This window comes from Falco naumanni, chromosome 12 (genome assembly GCF_017639655.2).
Source record: "Falco naumanni isolate bFalNau1 chromosome 12, bFalNau1.pat, whole genome shotgun sequence".
NCBI classification, from domain to species: Eukaryota; Metazoa; Chordata; class Aves; order Falconiformes; family Falconidae; genus Falco; species Falco naumanni.
Genome location: NC_054065.1, coordinates 24,238,929 through 24,256,526, shown reverse-complemented (window position 1 = coordinate 24,256,526; position 17,598 = coordinate 24,238,929). Strand labels below are relative to the sequence as shown.

General features: G+C 35.9%; 1 protein-coding gene across 17 annotated transcripts in view; it reads left to right on the top strand.

Annotated features, from left to right (window-relative positions):
- Window positions 1–17,598, top strand: part of ESRRG (estrogen related receptor gamma) — a 396,844-nt gene that overhangs the window by 334,869 nt on the left and 44,377 nt on the right. The window lies entirely within an intron of this gene.

Genomic DNA, 17,598 nt, shown 5'->3' with positions numbered 1-17,598 from the left:
TTGCAGTTTGGAAACATGGGTCTATGGCTGGGGCTGGTCTTACCCTTCTGAGAATTATTCCTATGAATTAAAAATGTTGTGTTGGTACTATTTCAAGGGCTTAAGGAGTTTTAACTTGTGCAGAGATCTTTCCTCTTTGTGTGTTTATTTTACTTATGTGAAGCAAATGATCTGAATTTGGTCTGATGGGCTTTGTCAATGCAGAGGGCTCTTCCAGCTGAATGCAGTGGCAAAACTTCTGCTGACTTTTAATGGCAATAGAACTGGAGCTTGCTGCCATCATATAAAAGATCAGCTTTTAACTGATAATAAAAGGTATAATTCCACTAATCTTCCCCCTGTCATTGACAGTCTTTATGGCTTTTTGTTGTTTTCAGATTTTTGCCTGTTCTTTTGTTACATTTACTTCTTTGTTAAAGATTCTTTCTTCTTGCTAGCCCAGGGTTGAAGTCACAGCAACGTTTTGTAGGCAACAATGTCTTCACAACCCAAGCTCATTAGAATCAGTGGTACTTTAGCTAAGAGAAAAAATGGATAGGTAATTGTTTCTGTGGTTCTTATAAATTTCACAGCTGCTATGAAAATCAAATAGAGACCTGCATTGCTTTTATAGGCATCTCTGCCCCTCAGTAAAAACAAAAAGGCTTATTTCAAGTTTTGAATTGCCTTCTTTAATGCCTTTAAACAATAGACCCATTTCTTCGTTTAATTAAAACAGTAAAAGTTGTGCCTCAACCATACAGATTGACAGAGGACTGTAATTGATTTGGCTCATTTATTTTTTTTATCACAATTAACAATAAAACGCAGTGCATTTTGCTGGAGAAGTAACTGAGAAAAAACAGTGAAAAAGAAAGATAAATGGCAGTAATACTGCTTACATTAATTAGGAGGGTATGTTGAATATTATTCATGCTGGAAAAGGTCTGCAGTTGGGATTTTAGTGGCATGGGACTTTCAGTTGCGGTTTTCTCTGAGTAAGGACTTCAGGCATTTGTTAATCAAGAAAACTGTATAAAATCACCTGATTTTAATAACAGATCTTTGTGCAGTGGAACATACCACTGATCTTTAAGCGTGTCCTCAGGTAAACTGCTCCTTAATAAAGGGTAAAGTGCAATGGAAAACCTTATCTTGAAAGAGAACTTGCCTGTTCTTTCGTGGGCTGTGTCAAGATTCCATATTTGGGTGGAAAAAAGCACCGATTTTCATTGATTCCACATGCAAATTAATTTTTTACACTTTTGTTACTAGTTGTATGTCAAAACTAAGAGAGGGGGAGTACATGTCCACAAGCAGACCAACTAATTTAAAATGAAGTTTTTGCACCTTTACAATAGTTCTGTTCCTCTGCAATGCTTATTTTCTTGCAAAACAGTATTTAGTCAGTTTCCTTACACTAATAATGTAAACTGAAACTAGCATTAAATAATTCACCCATGTTTTGTGTGGTATGTATTGATGAATGGAAGGATGTAAAGGAATTGTCTCCCCCTACCTATTAGTGGAGAAGTGACTAGCCTAGCCATTGATCTTTGCCGTTTGCAGATGGACCATGTTGCAATTGCATGTAATAGGTTTTCTGTTCTAATTTCTAAACTGACTTAGTTTTACACATCTTAAAATCAGATAATATGCATCAACCAGTTGCATCAATCATTATACTTTTGGAATTGCCATTAATTTTATGATGCATGACATGTGAGAGCTGCCTAGAAGATACCTGATCATGGCCCAGTTCAGTAACAAGTCTGAGATGAACAGGTAACTGTCTGTTCACTTCACTATGAGTTGTGGCAGTCCTCATAACTGAAGTTGAACCCTTTTCTATCTCTGCCAGCACAGGCAAAATTTCTTTACTGATACTTCAGACTTCATGTACATAATAGTTAACCTGTTTGGTTTTTAATGTTGTGACGAACATTTATGATAGAAACTTATCTTTCAGTTTCCCTTTAAAGCTCAGAACATAGAACCTTTTTTTTTTCTTATGCATATGCTGCCAAAGGAGTATTTTCCCTAGATAAATTATGCCCTCTTTTTCTTAAGAGCTTCTCCAGCTGTTAAGTATATAGTATCCAGCACTTGAAATCCCAGTCTGTTTAGTTCACTGTGACAGTTGCCAACTGCATGGAGTTTCGACAAGGATTGTATACTTCGGTGGCATGGAGTACTCTGTGTCTTTAGAAATTTAAGGTATAGAGTGCATTTCTTTAGTACAAAGATTAAAGTGCAGTCCTCGGGTAGAAGCATAGAATAGAATGGGATAAATAAAAAACCAAGAATATGAAAAGCTTTATTACTCTTCTACATATTTATGTACCTAGGAGCAGAATTTACCCATATTCTAATTAGATCATTGTAAAAATGAAGAAGTCAGTGTAGAGGATTTTTACCTGTATTTTAATGCGGTTTGGTGGAAATGGCTTTGAATAAAAAAATGAACCACCCCATTCTGGATGTAGGGAATGTACCAATAAAAATCACAGAACTCTGGCTTTGAATTTATTTGAACTTTAGGAAGTTTTTGATGTAGAATTTGAGTACTCATTGGTCTGCGGCAGTTTTAGTAAAATTCACTCTGAATGTCAAAAGGACTGGACAAAGTTAAGGTTCTCAATTTAAATTTTGCAGTACAGTCTCATTTTTGCTTTTTCCTCATAATCTTAATTTAAAGGTCCCGTTTATCACTGATACTCTGCTGGCTTGATGTATTTGGGATATCTGGCCAAGTTGCCTATTGATCTGGTGCTTAACCCCAAGTTAACCTACTTTCAAGAACTAAGTACCATTACTGAGAGAAAACAGACCACACACAAACCTGGCACAAAATAGAGAAGTTTGCTGTACTTCCACTATTCGTGGGTAGTTTGAAAAGAAGATCACTGAGCAATCCAAAAGAAAAGGCACACGCTGGAGAGAATAATAAAAAGGTATCAATCCACTGCACCACACCATCTCTGACACAATGGCATGACAAGTGGAAAATAACTTAACTCTGTAAAATGGGGAAAAGGCAGTAAAAAATGAATTGTGTTACAGTTTCTAAAACCTGCCTCAATTCAAGAAACAAATGCTCCTGAGCATTGCCAAGGTGTACGATGTTCACATAAATCTCCCATGTCAGCAAATGGGAAACATGTAAAACCTTAAGAAATAGTATCAGAAAATATCAGATTTAAGACCATTGAGATCACTGATTAAAAAAGGTCCCATCGTCAGTTCCAAAGGCCTTCCTCATAGGATCCATCCTCAGTGCCGTCTATTTTGATTTTCTCCGTTAAACGAAGTGGCTGACTGTTCCCAGTAAACATACTGAGGTCTCCTATAATGGGCACAGTTTTGCTGGTTATAAGCATACTTAGAGGTATGTTCTTCAGTGGTCAGTTGTTTTCTGCAGGTTATTTAAGTTAAAGCTTCAAAGAAAAATGTTTGAATCGGTTTCCTCTGAAAATACAAGCAGGATCTCATTCCTGTTAGGTCATTATAGTAGTGTGGTAAGCACTGCTGTCTTGTTCAGAAAACTCTGCATGTTTTTATACCATTCTTCTGAATATATCTAGTCCAGATTAAAATTAGTAGAAAAAAATCTGAACATCTAAAAATGGATCCAAATTTGCTGACGGGATCAAAATACCTTCTGGAACAAACACAGCACATTGTAGAGAGAGGTTCTGATCCAAAGAGAGAGGGAAAAGAGGAAAACTGGCTTGTTTTGTTTAAGGGGCAGTCCTAGTGGTAACGCTGGCTCTCACGGGAGTAATCTGGAGGTGTAGGGGTGGGCAGACTCTAAACGCTGAAAACTAAACCACACGGAGACTTTGTTTGCCACCAGCTTTCAAGACCTTTACCTCTTTGTGTTCAGTCTCCTGTATTGGTATTGAAGGATCACCTGTGTAAGGCATGATAAAAGAATGAGTAAGGAATTTCAACTCTTAGCTTTTATTAATCATAAAGCAATGCAGTGTAATTTGAGTTACACTGCAATGTGCAAACTACACGCAGCCGTTGGTGATCTTTCTCTGAAGAGTTCCTGCTGGAGAACCAGAAGCGTACCCACTGCAGCACATTGGGGATCGTGTCATCTCCTTTTTCCGTAAGCCTGTGTCTGTTTCCCCGATCACAGAGGTGTCAGCAATTACATTTTTAATGGAGAACTCACAGGACCCAGGGAACTCATTTATATTCAAGAACGATTTGACTGCCCTTTATATCCAGTTAAGAAGTTAGAACTTACATATATGTGCATCTGTTTCTTTTGTGCTTTCTTTGGTCAGATCAAGAAGCATGGATTAGTAATAAAAACAAATCATACATATCTTCTTTTTAGATATAGATTATAGTTTCATAATCTGACTTTCAAAGGGACTAAAGAAGCCTTAAAACTAAGTGATGATTATGCTAAGAGCATTTTGCATACTCTTGGCAATTGTATCAAGTAAATATTTTTCATGTGGTTTATTTCTACTTTGCATGAATATTTTGAGCTGTGATTGTCCGCTCTTGACCTACGAATTTTAATGTCTTTAATATCATAGCAAATGTATATGAATGTTTCAAGTAAAATTTTACGTGAACTAGCCTGTATACTTTGACTATATGGACAGGAGAATACTTTAAAAAGCAGAAAGTAAACTTAAAATTGCAAAACAGTGTTAGGAAAACTTCTATTGAAATGATTGCTTCTGAAGGCAATCCGTACTAATTCAAAACTATTAATATTTCAATTAAAAAACCCCAAACAAACAAAAAAAAAGAACGGCCAAAGGAATCCCCTGTTAAAATATGGCAGGAGGAACATACACAGTAATAGGTGAAAGGACAGTATTTGTCATTGGGAAAGGTGCTTCATAACATGTCCCAAGTTTCTTTCTACTAGAAATTTTAGGTTTCTGATGAAAGTGAAATATAATTCAATTATTAGTGAATTTTATGGTGAAATAGTATGGTAAGTCTCTTCTCATACTGAGAGTATGATGACAATAAGAGACTTGGATGTTGCAGCAGGTGTCACAAACACAGTTTTGGAATGACTGGTATGTACCCTTCATGGTTAAGTTGCTCAAAAACTATCCTTGGTGAGAGGATTATACACATGTGTTTTGTGGATGCTAGTTATAAACATGCTGAATTATTTCTCTAGGTTTCTGTTTGTGGGTTTGTTTCATTAGGCTATATAACCTCTCATCTTTTTACCCAGTAAATTCTGCTTTTGTTTTAGCCTTAATGTCTTTCAAACTGGATGTCATGGCCCATAGGAATGAGAAGCAGATAAAAATGTATAGTTATATGTTTAAAAGAAAAAAGAAAGAAAGAAAGAATGAGTCTGATGTATGTGTTTTAAGGGGGGTGGGGGGTGGCGGGGAGAACTTTGGGAGAGAAATAGAGAAAATAGAAAACTTTGAAAGGAACACAGTATTTGGAAAAAACACAAAGTCTATGAAAATACATTGCTTGCTCTTCCTGCCCTTAGAAGTAGGATGTTTGTGGAGAAATGTACAGCCTCCAGTAGAATTATGCGAGATATGCAGTGCATTGAGTGAGATCTTAGTCTCCTGTTTGGTGGATATTCTTTTTATGGCCCCTAGAAAAATAAAATATGTGTTTGTTTAGCATTGCACACAGTGAATGCTCCCATTGAGATCTGCGTTCAAAAGGGTAAGCGTGTGCCAATTTAAATAGACTGTGCTTGTCAGGAATTATTGACTTAAAACTAAATCTTTTTTTTTTTTTTTTTTAATTCTGCATCTGTTAAAGTTCTGCATGAAAATAAATCCTGGGGATGAGGAAATTTTATGCTTTATTTCCTCTTTTAAATAATGTTTATGTAATTATGTCGCCTCAATTACTTATATTAACATACCCTTGTACACTTTGTATGGTTTTCCTGCATAGCAGTTGCCATTACAATTTAAGCAAAAATATCTTCCTCAGACAAACATCTTTTATATAAAGGCATTTTTAACAGGGAGGAATTTTTTCATGTGGAAAAGAATAATTTTCATGACGACAGTTGTTGACCTTTTTTCTCTTTCTTTTTGTTTTGTTTCGTTCATTTAGTCTGGCTGAAATTACATACATATTCATGTATTTTAATAAGAACAAAGCATTACTCTTGGATATTTTCCATAAATTTGTTCTCATAAGCAATTTGATAGACACCTACTGTAACTGTAATGGGGGAAGTTTGCAGTAAATCAGTCTGCCTGGTTTAGAAAACTAGAATTTATTAACCCATTTCCCAAAGTCCCAACGTTGCCTATGAGATTAGATGAAAATTGTCGCTGTTTTCTGTTTTAGAGTTGGGGCATTTTATAATCTGAGTATAGTGTCTAATTTTTTCAAAATGAATTGTCTTTTATTAAAGTGAAATCAATTTACCTTTTATTAATTTTGCACAACATTATGGACAATCAAAAAGTCTGGATTTTCTGCATTGTCTCTGATCCTCTGTTAGTGCTAACTATGAAAGAATAGTTGATATGCAGGCTAACCATTATGCTTTTTTATGGAAAGCTTCTAGCAGTAGTATCAATAAAGTAGTTTAATTAATAAACTTTCCATTAATTGCTCAAGTATTGCCTCAAGAGGAGTTGCAGAGGCCACAAACAGGATAACCTGCCACTCCAGCACACTAGGCAGTATGTCAGGTCATGAGGCTGGCAGGATATATGAGCTAATGTATAAATCAGTTACATTCTGGGCATGAATGAAGTGTTAAATACGTTCAGGAGAATACTTAAAATTCAAAAGGAAGAGTTCCTTACATTTTTTTAATTTATGTCCACAGAACTTTGCCTGTACCTGTTAACTCCTTGTGTTTCATTTTCTTTTCCATTGCTTTACCCAGACGAAACACGGAATGTATACACTTGTTATAGGAATTGTAAAAATTTAATCTGGTGTTCTTTTCAGGCTTTATCTGGTAAAGCCAGATATTATCTTAGGATTTTTATAAATATATAAGTACAGGAGTTTTACAGTCTTTTTTGTGTTAAGGGAAAAAAGAAATGAACATGAGAGGTTAAAAAAAATACTGTGCATTTTTAAATCTTAACAATGTTTCACCAGATCTGATACTTTTATATACTGTATAGATCTGTCCATATAATTCATTTGAGGGACCAGAGCATTGTTTTGTAAATTAAATAATTTTAACATTATTTAAATTTTTCTGTTTTGCTTGTCACTAAATTTTAGCATCAAAACTGGATTAATTAGTTTTGGGCTTTTCTCCTCAGTTTCACTCTTTGATTCTCATGTATACACAATTCTTTAATATTGATACTCATGAAACAACAGGGGAAAAGGTTATGTAAAAGACAAAAGAAAAAGGCATTTTTAAAACTTTTTTTTTCAATAATGTTATGTAAATACACAAGTATCTATTTAAATATAAACACTTTAATTGTGTTGACAGCATCCCTTCAGTCAGGTCTTCCGCTGACACCTGCAGTATTCCCAGTACTCTGGAAAATACTGGGACAAACGTTTGTGCATTCTGTATAAAATACAAATATTTATTTCTTGAGCAGAGTTCTGTGGATGGCATTGTGAGCCTCAGTAAAGGCCATTTATAAAATCCCTTTCTGGCTAGGCCATTTTGGGTGGATTACTCACGAGTTCAGCATCAGGTGATTTTTAGTCAAACACAATGGGGATTTAATGTTACAACATTTTGATTTTATATACCGGTTTGGTCTGTGACTTTGAATGCTTCTCACATATGTAAGAATGTATATGCAGGCAAATACATTTGCACAATGAGCAGCTATGATAAAGTACTATAGTACCCTCATTTCTCTCTGCTGTAAGAAACTTTGCAGACAGATTTTTAATTCTGAACTAAAAATTATTTTGCTGGTTTTAGCCTCTGAATAAATATTTGAAAGTAATATTAAGGACGCATCAATTACATTCCTTAATACAGGGGGGAGTTTCAGATTCATTGTAGCACATTGTACACAAAAATATTCTACGCTAATGCTCTTGCAGGACTTCCTGAAGCTGTTACTGTCATGACCAGAAATCATAGAACACTATTTATAAGGTGTTAGTCTAATTAATTTATTTTTCTGTTGCTTACTTAATACAGTTTTGTGAACTAATTATCAGGGTCTTTTACAGACTCTGCCTTTATACTCATTAGATACACTACTGCCCAACTTTTTTTGAGGAAGAGACAAATACTTTCTTCCAGAGTGCTTTTTTTCCCAGTGTTCATTAAGCTGCACACATTGGAATGTGTTTACCTGCCACCTCCAGAAACTATAATATACGCAGAGAACGTTTCTCCCTTTGTTTCCACCTTCCAACGTAATGCCACAAGATAACAGTAATAGGAAGCAATTCCACCACATCAGCTTTTTACATTATTTTTGTTATTTTACTATGCTGTGTCTTGATTTGATGTCCATCTAGCCACTTAATTTTGAAGTTTTAGTTTTGTGGTTGAACAATTGTCATTTTAACCCACTGCAAATAGTGAAACAAAAAAACCCCTTGAATTTATTCTTCTGCATTAACTCTGAGATTTTCTGGCAGAGGCAGCGCTGCACAGGAAGATGCTGTCATGTGGTATGTTGGTACCTTCCAGTCTGAACACATTAACCTGGATCATTGTATTTTTCGTGTCTAAGTAGTAGATAAGGTTTCCCTTTTTTTAAAATAAGCAACTGCTCAGAGAAGTCAGAAAGGGACTAGAGACCAGGAATTTTGAATTCCTCACTGTCATAAAATGTGCCTGTCTGCACTATGAGCTCATATAAGTCACTGTTGAACCTTACTCTTGTACCAGGTAGAAATTTAAGGAACAGAAAGTTACGGTACATAGACAGGAAGAGCAAAGTACAGAAAAGCTGTATCATTTGTCAAAGACACCTGAAACTAGTAATACAAGATCTTCTTTTATCTTGAATTTAGAATTATCCTGTAATTGTATTGCAAGAGTATTCTGAGACTCCAAATGAAACCCTGTTGGGTAGCTTACATCTAATCCTGAACATATTTGCAAAAATAACAATACAGAAGACAAAATGTTCATATTTTAGCTGCAGAAAGTAAAGCCAAAATGTAAGAATATCTATCACATTTTTCAAGCCCACATTGTATATAAAGTTGATGCTTGTGTTCAAAAATACCCTGTTCTTTTTAGCATCAGGCTGGCGTGCGTTCACTAAATTACTTTAGATACTCTAGTTTCCAATACAGTCTTTTGTAGAGCTAAAATTGGTAAAGTATACTTAAGAATATAAATAATTCTAAGATATAATGTTCCTAAAAATGTGCTATCCCTAGTCAGAGGCTGAGACATGATGCAAGCTTCTTGGGCTGTTTTCCCATTGTGCCACCTGGTCTAGATTTTGCAGTGCCATAAAATAGCATGCGGAAGAAAGAGGGAATAAATTCAGAATTCTGCCATACCTTTTGAGAAGGCTTGAAGGATGATGTATGAAATTGATGAGGTTCCACAGATCATTGTCTTACTCTTCTAAAGAATAAAAGAAGCAGGGAAGAATTGCATAGTTCTTCACCCGCAAAAGTACAGTTCGTAATTACTCAATACATAAATATGAGAAAGTTTGCAGAGATACTTAGCATTGTTATGGGTGTGCTAAGAGAAAACACAAAGTTGAAATGTTTTTTTCATGAAAAAGCCTTGGAGAAGTCCAAAATTTTGTGAGAACACAGATTTTTGCACTAAGGCCAATTAAGATTCAACTGGCAATATAAGGCCACCTTAACTGCAAGAGTAAGTCTTTCTTTCTTTGCCAGGTGAGTGCAATTTGGAAACTAATTTTGCTTGTCTTACTCTTGTAGAGTTCAGCACAGACTGGCTACTGGTTGAAGACGAGAAAGATTTTGTTGTGTCCCCCGCCCAAACAAAAAAAAGAAAAAAAAGGAAGAAAAAAAGTACAGGACAATAGGAGAGAACAAAACCCAAACTTAGGGAACATGTTTGTTAGGGTAAAAACTTTATATTTCAGTGAGTTGTACATCTGTTTTAAAGCTCTAGTATGATGAGAGTGATCCTTTTATTTTCTCTGGTTCTGTTCCAGCAAAACGAAATCACTTCCTTTAGACAGACATCCTAATTCTAAGCAAGCTCTCCCAGTAGGACCGATAAGATTTTATATAACTGTTTCAACTCACACTATTAAGACTTTCCTGTGACTTCTGGATCTCAGATTAATTCCAGAATCCCACATCATCCAAGTCACTAACTGAAATACTGTGAAACTGCACATTATTGTATCTGAAAAGGGTATTGAGATCTTGATTCATGCTACTGGTACTTCACAGTCCAATTATTACAATGCATTTCATTTTGATCTTCCCATCTCTCTTGAGAGTCACCAGCAAATGGTCCAGAACTTCAGTCAGACTTCTTTTCTATTAGAGTTGTCACTAGCATAGCTCTTGAATTCTTTATAAGCTCTGGTGATGTGATCTAGAATAAAGGCCTGCTTTTGACCTTCAGTCATTGGAGTGGCCTTGCTCAAACTTACTTTTTGACCTTTCTGTCTGCCTGCGTTCCATGCCCTCTCCTTGGATCGTCAGCCAAGCTGACTTTCCCAAGTCTGCACTTGTCACCTTAAAGTAATGGTTACAAGTATATTGATGCAGTAATGACTTTACAGCCCAGCAAGCTCCACTTCATTAAATTGGTCGTAATTTGAACTCTGAAACAAGATAGCATCTTGTGTAACTATATTTAAATAAATTAAGGTAAGAACTGTGGTATTTAGTTAGTGATCGGTTGCCATTATTTATTCTTATACTTTGTCCCGGGATAATGTATGCATATTTTTTTTTTTAAAAAAAAGCATATACTGTCATATAGTATGCTTATGATACATAGGCATGTTGGCATGAAATTTAATGGTGAAATTAGCAACAGTATTTTCTGTGTTATTCATAAAAGCTTTTGCAGTATTTCACACTGCAACCTAGTTATTAGTGTATTAGTAGCCCACGTGATGAGGAGAGAAGTATTATGTGATGGTCCCGGTTTCATTTCAGAAACGTCAGGGGTTTTATATATTCATAATCTTAGTTCTGTATTGCTTCCCTTCACAGTTTGCAAATGCACACGTTTTGCTGCAATATAGGCTCACTTTGGAAAAGTAAAGGAGAAGAAGGGGAATTTTTGTAGCCTGTATTTAGTGGCCTAATTTCAGTCTTTTTAAAATTGGCATGAGTCTAGCATAATTCTGATGGAGTTCTGGTAGTATAACGCTCAGAAAAGTTCAAATTTAGGCACTAGGAACTGAGTGCATAGAGTGTATCTCTTCCAGAAAATAAAAAGGTTTTTCTATAAGTTCTTACATGAAGTGTAAACGGTATTCTTTTATAATGTTTGAAAGCTAATAATGAGTATTGCATGCTTAATGCAACAGTAGCTGTCCTGTTTTTCTTTTTTTTTTATTTTTTTTCCTCTTTTCTTTCTGCACATTCACCTCTTCTTGAACAGAAATAAAAGGTTCAAGGCTTGTCAGCATCAGTTTATAGATAGCTGTTTAAAAATAATGAGATATTGGGTATTGTAAGGCTCAGGGCTGTCTTGCCAGACTCATTTATTTCCATTCACCTTTTGTCAGAATTGCAGACAGAAGACATTCAATTAAAACTTGTCACCTGTTGCGTGTGACCTAATTTGTATTTGTGAGTGTCACAGATTAGGATACTTAGCTTCATGTGGAACCATTAAAAATTGTAAAGCAATGGTAATACTCTTAAACATTCTATGCCACATTTTCTTCGTGTGAACATCTTTGTTTATGGACTGTTCTTCAATGAAAATCACTTGCGCTAAGAAATAATAGAATTTATTTACACAAAATCTCATTTGCATGGGAAAACTAAGTGGATTTTTTGCATGTTCTTTTATGTTTTAATGCATAAATGACAGTGCACAAAAATTCAGCGTGTAGATGATTAGTTCATGCAAAGTTAATGTTCCTTTCAAGAGAGGTTGAGTACTGAGCTGTGTAAGTAACACATTTATCAGTTCTTTTGTCAAACGGAGAAAGAAAAAACCTCTGGGCTTTAACCAAAGAGAATTTTTTTTCTTTCAGTTCCTTTGCCAAAATCCAGCCTTCTCATCCCCTCCTCTCAGGAATAAATGAATTTTCCAAATTGTTGCTTACATTTGGTTGCCTGGAAACATTTTTGATTATTAAGCATAAGCAAAATCTTCAGTGAAACATTGGTTCAAAACAATTGTTTTACAAAAGCAATATTTTTCTCTCTCCTCCCCCCCCCCCCCCCCCCCCTATAATAAACTGTTTTTTGCAAATCTTTGTCAGGGGAACAGATAAATTAAGCAACTTATAGTCACAGAGCAAGTCAGGTATTATAGTAATAAACACTGTTTTTTCCTTCAGTCCATTATATGGGCTGCTTCATGAACTAAGTTGTTTTATAGGCATCTCTTGAGGACAGCCAATTTTATCCCATATTAACAAATACTTTTTGGTACTGGCTGAATGCAAAGTAGGAGGATGATTTTTAGACTTTCTATGCTACACTAAGTAATGTGTTTAATAGTGCAGATAGCTATCAGAAGACAAAACGCTAAAGCCTTCCCCTGCTAATTGTTAATTCAGCTGTAGATCAGGAAAGCTTTAATGTGAGTCATAGCTTTTACCTTCTTTGATGACTTAGGGCTCTGTTTTCAGAATACTACCTGCCTAATGGACACATATTTTACATCTCTAGCTGGATTTTTTCCTGCATATGGTATCATCCAAATACTTTGTAAACTGATTTCAGAAGCTGTCTGGCATCCTTGTAATTCAGTACATAAACCAAATATGTAGATCCAGAAGAAAAGATAGCTCGTGTTATATTTTTTCTTCATGCTGTGTTACTTCATTGAGAGCACTCTTTTGGGGTTTGAAGTGGAAGTATTTTTTCCACGACAGATCTTTCAGACTGTAGGATTAAGGCACTGGCCTCACACTGCTCTAATCGCAAACTACAGAGATGACTGAATTGTCTAAAGAGTAACCAGATGACCGTGCATTCTTAAAAGTACATTCTGTCTGTGTTCATGGTGGAAAAATGAACTGATTTTCCTGTTCTATGTGAATGAAAGCAAAACCCAGAGTTTATGATATTCACTCAAGCTTACTCAGCAAACTTACAAATAATCACGGTATGTTCAAGTGAACTGAAACACTCTTACCAAGACCGTGTCCCAAAGGAGAACCACATCAGAACCTGCCATTGTTTTTTTTTTTTCCTTTTTCTAGTTGTGCTGTGAATCTGTTTATTTGGCCTCTGCTACTGATGTTCTTCTAAAGCTCAGCAAGATGCAGTTATGTAGGTATCAATTCTTACTGGTCTCACTGTAAAATTTAAGGCAATGTTGGAAATCTTACACCTGTAGAAAATGGGTAATACACATGTCTCAAAAAATGAGATAGAAATATGTTTAGTACATACTGAATGCTGTTTAGAGGTGGAGTTTGCCAGAATGGCATCTGTGGACAACATAACATAACTGCTTGCCATAAGTCTCTCATAAATAGGGCATGTGGAAAGGGAGCAGAATTTGGAATTTCCCTAGGAAATTGTGCAGATGTGGTTCTGATCTCAAACTGGTTCTTTACTGGTGTACTGGAAGGTAGAGAGAGAGTTTTTATTTATTTATTTTATTTTTAAAATACATATTTATTTTGAGTTATTCAGATATTAGTTCATATTTAAGTGAACTAGATTTATTTTTTCCAACACATAAAGCTCTCCCCAGCGATAGGTAGTAATGGATTTCTTACAGGCAGTCCTGGTGTTGGTAGGCCTTGGTTTGAAGGACTGGGCTGATGCGTTCCAGTGTAGCCTGAGAATTCCCTGTGAGTATAGAGCTCTGTGAAAGGACAAGAATGTTTGTGGGATAAGTGGACAGAAGAACACTGGGGGCTTGTAGCCAAGGTAAGAAGGAGGGGATGGAAAAGAAGTAGGTTGTAAAGGAGTAAATAGTATATATTGGATGTGGCTTGATTGGTATGGAAAATGGGATGACATAGTTAAACAGGATTATTGTACTGAGGACCTGAACTGCAAAAAGAATGATATATTGGGGTAAGGGCAATCTTTTGATTATATAGCACCAGTCACAGTGGGTACCTGTCCCACGTGAGGGCTTCAAGGTAATGTGAGAAAAGGACTACAGAGTAGGAATAATGATTTGCATCTGTTGTGAGAGAGGAACAGATGAGGAAATACAGAGGAAACAGAGTTCAGGTTTGCCGATACTGGGTTTGTTTAGATTGAAGTACTTGATGAGTAGCTCATTTTGTACATCATCTCTAGTCTTCAGTTATTTTTGTTCAAGACTGTGGATGCTTTCACTTTAGAGCAAGTGCCCAATATAATTTTGTTGTTGGTAAGTATTTGATAGAAATCACATGAAGATTGTGAGAGGAACTAGGAGGTGAACTTTTTTTGTAGAAGCTTGTATAATGACTATGACATTTTTTTTCCTGTAAGGCCAACTGGAGAAATTCTTATGTTGTATTAGTATGTGTAATTGCTTTCTTTTAAAAAAGTAGTTATTGCATTGATTTACATAGTTTCTGTCTCTCTGTTTATTACAGTTCTACTCTAATCCTTGTCTTCTGAGCTTTGCAAAGCATGTAAAAATGTGTGACTACCCATCAATCCTGACCAGATCTGTTCACAACTTGTGCTTGTCCTAAGATGTAAAGTGAATGTGTTGCACCTGGCTGTTGCCAGTAGTTAATACCGTAACTGGTAGCAATGTTATTCTTTTTATTTGTACCCTGCGGTCATCCCTATTTTTCTTACAAGGTCTTTTGTTTTTGTTTTTTTGTTAAATTTTGAAATGAAACTAAGTGTTGGGGAATGTGGAGAATGAACTTGCTTGTCTTCAGTGGAGCTTTGTTCGGTGACATTAATGGATGTTTTCATCCTAAATAACTGCAATGATAATACGTACAGTGCAATTCGTTGTACATGTGACATGAGTTTATATAGGTGGAGTGGATATCTTTCTTTTCACTTTATGGTTGAGGAATATAGGGTGAATGAACCAAGTTGCTGAAGATGCTGGCAAGCCACAGGCACAGCAGAGCTAAAGCAGAGGTCTGCCTGACGTCTCCCTGTACACTAGCTAGACACCACGGTATCCCCCTTAATAGCCCGGAGTACAGACTGTGTGTTGAATTGTAGCAATTTCTTCTGATTGAGATATTAAGCTCCTTCTACCCCAAATGAAGATCTTTGTGGACAACGTTGTTTTTCTTTCTTCCCTTTGTTTTTCTGATGAAGAAGGCATCAGCGATTACTGTCTTGAGAGCAGATGAATATATCTTTATGTAATAAATTCTCTCCTACAAGCTATTGGAGTTGTGGGGAAATGCATGCATAGACACAGGAACCTCTGGGTTTCAGCTGGCTGCCCACCACAGTCCAACGTTCCGATGGAATGTGAGATGGGTATACTTTCTTAACGGTGTCCTGCATTGTGTTTACTTCTGTAAATACTCTGGAAAGTAAAATACTGCTTAGGGTGTGTTAGATTATCAGAAATCGATTATAAAGTAGCTACTTTGGGGTGGTACTTGGAGTGAGGAAAGCTTCAGACCTAAACTCTGTATCAGTTTTAATGAAAGGGTTATAAACCTCTAATTTGTATTCTGTTGGTATTATGTTATGCTTTTACATTAAAATTGGTATTATGTAAAATGCTTTTACATTAGAATTTAAATTAGCTATAGTTTTGTGTGATTCTAGAATATGCAGTACTCTTACTTTCCAGTTATTTAGAATTATAATGTTTTTCTTCTAAAAAAAATTAAGTAGCCATATTTACAGGTACAGCTATTTATAATAGGTGAGTGCATGGGTATATATATATAATTTTACTGTTTTGACATTTGTCTGTATTTCCTTCCACTGAGTGTGGGAATGGCTTGAATGTGTACCTCAGCAATTGCAAAGGAGGTAAAAAAATTGTTCATCTTGGTAGATTTATATTATTTTAATTTAAGCTTCAGTTCCATTACTTTTTGATTAAACATACTTCTGTCTGATGCTATCCATCTTTTATCACTATGAAATCTGCTCCCAAGCAGAAAGAAGGATGGCATCTGAATTATGCAGAAATCCTTTTCTATCTATTTTTCTTCAAATGTTGGGCAGTCTTTTTCATAATCCCACCAATATTGCATGTGGCTTGTTCTAATCCTTTCCCTATTTCTGAATGTTTAACTGTCAAATGTTGATCTTTTGCTATTTATTTTTAAGGCAAAGTATTGTCCTGGATGTCATTTGCTTCAGGTGTAGCACAAACTCTTGATTCAAGGGTGGAGAACACTGAGTTATCATTAGCTTTGAAAAGCTTTGGACTATAAATTTTTAAAGTGGTTTTGTAGTTCATGCATTTCTAAGTATAATTTTAAAAACAAAAACCAACCATGTTTTGTTGATTGAATCACCATGAATTTTATCAAATAGCTTAGACCACAGATCAGTCACAAGTTTGGCAGTGATAAAGGTAAATACCATAAATAAGATTTCATTCTTAGTTATTCACTGACCTTTTTGGATATGTGGTTGATTTGGTTTATTATTTATATAATGTGATTCACAAAAAATATAATCTGTAACATACAATGATAAATATACTTCTTGAGTTTGAGGGAGTGAAATACAGCCTTCTGCAGGAAACCAAATGAAATGTCACTGTTAGAGGTGATCATTACACACTTTCCTGGTGAGCAAAAATTATTGGGCACTGTTGTAAACAATTTACTGCATTAGAGTTGCAGACATTGGTTGTGTCCTTAAGCCAAGTATCTCCTGTGTTACTAACATTTATAGATACCAACAGTCCGTCCGGGCAAATGAGAACCCCATGCACGCAAAGCCCTCCCTGCTGGTAGAGGAGCCCAGAACTGGATCTCTAAACACTCTAAATGTCTTCCTTGGGTCAGCTAGTGAGTGTTTTGGTGTGTTAGCTTAGTGCCAGCTTGGAGAGCAGGAAATAGAACAGGAAAATAAAAGGAAAAAACCCCAATAAATATAAAAGAAGAAGAAAAAAAACCAACGCTACAGGAGTTGGCTTTGGATTTCTGGCTAGTTGGCAAAATGGCTTTGCTTCACCAAAACCCAACCAATCCTCTCTGGTTTTTGAGGATGAAAGAGGAATGACAGATGTTTCCTGGTAACTAGACTGTGCTACTGGTGCAGGTCCATGGGCAGCGCGTGAGCTCTGTGCTATATTCTTGCTGTGCACATAAACTGTAACTTCTTTGGTGGTGGCTTCTCTGCTGTCCAGAAGCCAGTTCTGGAGGTATTTCCTGCAAGGGAGAGACCAGGGAGATGGGAAGTAGTAGAGTAAGGCACAATAATGGCAATAGAAAAGATAAATAGAGGGAGAAGAGCTAAAATAGACAATGAAAAGAAAAGTGATAAAGTGAGCTGTGCTTTATTACATCGCTCACAGGGATCATTGATATGTAATGTGTCCTTGCATTCTTGTCTAGTTAAATCCATGTCATCAGGGACAAATTTTACACTTGGTATTACTTGTCCTGTTGCCCTGCATATGTGCCAAGTTTTTCAACTTCA